General features: G+C 39.1%; 1 protein-coding gene across 1 annotated transcript in view; it reads left to right on the top strand.

Moving 5' to 3' along the window:
- Nucleotides 1-3,854, top strand: part of ERP44 (endoplasmic reticulum protein 44) — a 35,309-nt gene that overhangs the window by 14,719 nt on the left and 16,736 nt on the right. The gene's annotated exons all lie outside the window — the stretch shown is intronic.

The raw sequence follows: 3,854 nt of genomic DNA, 5'->3' as shown, positions 1-3,854 counted from the left end.
TTATCAGTACAGTGCATCTGTAAAGAGAACTGAGTGACTGAAGATATTCCTGTTGGAGTTGGTAGAATGAATAGCAGAAAATAGTCTGGGCAGTTTAGAAATGGTTGTGTGCCAACAGGAGTACATGCAAAACAGGGAGGAGAGAATCATCTGAATTCAGCAGTTACTGCTCTGATTTGCACAAGACAAGAAGACGATCAAGTATGTCAATAGCTTCCTATCATAACTAGTGTGAAACTGCTCTGGTAACATAGGCACTCGGCTTGTGATTTAATGACAAAATGTAAACTCGACGTTTGTTCCTTTTAGGTACCTTAGTACCTGAAGAAAATGTAAAGTTGTAGCTGAGAGACTTTTTTTTTTCTTTTAGGTAGATTACCCTTATCTGTTTCAAATACCTCTTTTCATCAGAAAATGGGCAGTGAGAATGTCTGGAAATACTTATAAATTTAATTTAGGATTTACTATAACTAATGCGATCTATGAATGAGTTCAAACAATATTCCACATATTTGCATTGTGTATTTCCAATTTTAAAAGGAATATAATTTTGTAGTTGCTCTGCTTATGCTAACTCTACCTGTATCAAATGCCAGCACTTAATGAAGCATTTAAGGTTTAGTCTATTTGACTTTTGAATTAATTCAAACAATTTTTCATGTACTTGCATTTTATATTTTGTAAAAAGATGGTTTTCAAATACTTACTTGTGTAGGACTGTCATCTCTCTGTGTTAGTTCAAATACCGGCGTTCATGGAATCTCAATGTAATTTGGAAAGAACATGCAAGTTCTGACTTATGAAATAATGTTTGAATTCAGTCTTGACAGTGGGCATCTTATTACCATTAATTCTTTTTACCCAACTTCAGCACTCAATGAAGATCCGCTTCCCTAGATACTGTAAGCTCCATCTTGGAGAACTTTCAAGACCCCCTGAATGCCAATTCTGCAAGCCATGCATACTTCCATGATTGTGGAAATAACCTGAAGGAAAAGTCCATGTTGTGAGACAAAAGTGTAGTTTTGGTGTTTTCTTGCTCTGGAGTTCTGTAACAGTCTTTAATCTCGATATGTTAGTGTGAAACCTTGATACGTAGTGCTCCTTGTCTCTTATTGTATCCTGGTCAAACTTTGACCGGTCTGATGGTACATCGGTCTAAGGTCCTCCTATCAACAGGAGATGAGGGCAGCAAATACCTCACTTGCTGATGTTGTATGTCTTCTACTGAGCAGATATAAAGTGATTCCTCCCCTGCTAATTTCCCACCTTCTTCCAGGCTGCTCTCAGGTACTTGAACTAAAAAGGGATGAAATTTAAAGAAAGAAGATAGTACTGATTTAATACTCATTAATGTTGAATATATTGGCATCTTCCCTTGAGAAATTTGTATTAATTTGAAATAAAAGTATTCTGAATTGAGGATGTAAAGTATGTTACCCTTAATTTTAACTGTAATTAGTGCATTAAGGAACTCCTGGGAGTTTAGGAAAAAAGTCAAGTCCATAGTCAAAATTGATAGGCTGAATTCTGTGATACTTCATAGTGAGGCAAAGCTTGTTAGGAACTGGGCTTAGTTGGTGAAGCTTTTAAGCTTACTGGTTTGAGGGAGGTTAAAGAACATTTTTGTGGAGTCAGCCTGGTTCTTACTCCTTTGTTGTGCACACTTCATTTTTGGTTCTCAGACTTGCTGAAGTTGTGCAGCTGGTACAAAGGTTGTTTTCAGTAAGTAAAACTGCAAGAGATTGGTACTGTTTTGAAAGCAATCAAAAATACTGATGGTTTCACGGAGAGTTCTCTGGGCAGCAGGGAATTCAGATTTTTTTGTTATCTCTTAGACGTCTGAAAGAGTTTTATGTGCTGGAGGACAGTTACAGACAGTTCCACAGGGAAATAACTTATTTCTAGTTGCACAGGGTTTTGATTTTGGTTTGCAGCTGAGGGGTGTATGTTAGCTGCCCAGTATCAGCAGCTTGCTCATGACAACTGCCTCTAGTAATAGTTTTCACAGGACTGTTGGTCCATTCTCTTTAAAAAAGAGTAAGTGTAAGATAGAAAGTGAGTCTGCCCCGTCGTAAATGTGTAATTGAGAACAAAGGGCGTTCTTGTCAAAGGATTAGCTATTATCTCGTTGAGTACTGTGCCAGATAGGGTGATGGACCCTCACTTGGTTACCTTCCTGCTGTGGGCCAATCCAGGTCACGTGAATTGTACCCTTTGAATTCTAAGGAGTCAGTGAAAAGTAACAGGACACGCTTTCAGCCCTCGCTTTCAGTGCCTTCCTCTCTCTGACTGAATCAAACGCCTCTATCTCCAAAGGACAGATCTGCCTGTTGAAGGTCAGGGTCTCTCTCTTTCCTTGAGAGAGAAATGGAGAAGAGGAAGCAGCATGGGGGTGATTGACTGGAATGAGTCACCTCAGAGGTTTAAGCAGCTCTGGGAAGTGGGCATACTGTATTTTGGAATTTAGTTGGATTTAGGTACAAACATGATTGAGGTTTAGGTAAACTGCATCCTACTCTAATAGAGGACACCTAGTTTTCACAGGAGTTGGTGAGGTTTTTTTCTTTATAGATATATTTTCAAAAGACTAGTGATCAGGAGGGCATAGTTAAAGAAAGCAAAAGGGTTGTGGAAATCTACTTGGCATTACATGCTTTATCTCATTGTCCTAAGAATCCAGAGTGTATCTGGTTACCTTGTTTCTCCAGTCCTTCATTATGAAAGCTCCATGAAGCTTTTTGCTGAGCTTTAAACACGTCTGCAAGAGGGAAGAGTATTCAAAGCTCTTCAGTACTTCCAAATTTTGGTTCAGGCAGTTGCTGGATATTGGAGATGCACAAAGCCAACTTGTGCACTGTAGCAAAGGCTGCTGTGAAAACTCAAGGCTGATGGGTCCTGCTCGGTGTGCCGTGAACCACTTGCTGGTTATGCATAAGTTTCCTCATCAATGTGTGGGTGGGAACTAGTTGCAACTCCTATTGCAACTTGCTGTGTCCCAGTGATTAACCAAAGTGGAAGAGGGACAAAGGGACATTTGATGTACTCCAGTGGAGTGTAGTGAAGAACCTGATTATTGCCTTCGTAGTAGTTGAGGATAAGGGGCACAGGACATGCATTTCGTGGGAAACTGGACTTTATTGCTTCTGCTCAGCTTTCTTCTTTGCTGCTTTTCTAATTTTACTGTAAAACTCTTTGTTTTTTATTCTTTTTACATTTGTAAGTCTCATGAAGAGTTAAATAACTGACCTGTTTCATAAAGGTGAAGATAGCTAGTGCTCTTCTGCTAGAGAGACACAAACACATGTTACCTTGTTGTATGAAGCTCTACATGAAGCAAGTCTAGGTGAAAGCTGGGCTGCGTGAATAGATGCAAATGAAGAACTGCCTTGAAGGGAGTGCTGACAGTGGTTGACCGGAGAGGTGTTTGCCTTCATTTAGAAACCTGAGCTGTTCAGGTTTGGAACTAACACGGAATTTCAGAACTGTAACAGCTGTCTTCTGGCCTTCATAGGCTTTGAGAAACATTTTGCAAAGGATTCGTGGTCTCTAAAATTTTAAGACGTGACAATTATATTTCCAGCACTGCAACCGAGATAAAAATCATCATGAGTTTAAAGAAAAATAGGGGATTTTATTAAAATTCTCTCGTGTGGATTAATTGAGATTCAGGAAGCTTCTGAGATTCTCATGTTCTTGTTGTGCTCTTAAATTGGCCTTCCAAGTTGTTCGTAGGAAGTATAGTAACTGAGTATAGCTGACCAAGTGGAGTCTTTACTTGCCCCAGATTTTGGTGATTTTTTTTTTTTTTTTTTTTTTTAATAAAGATAAGCAAGGGGGAACACACTTTAACT

This window comes from Buceros rhinoceros, unplaced genomic scaffold (genome assembly GCF_000710305.1).
Source record: "Buceros rhinoceros silvestris isolate BGI_N320 unplaced genomic scaffold, ASM71030v1 scaffold279, whole genome shotgun sequence".
NCBI classification, from domain to species: domain Eukaryota; kingdom Metazoa; phylum Chordata; class Aves; order Bucerotiformes; family Bucerotidae; genus Buceros; species Buceros rhinoceros.
The sequence above is the reverse complement of the archived record's forward strand: the minus strand, read 5'-3'. Positions and strand labels throughout refer to the sequence as shown.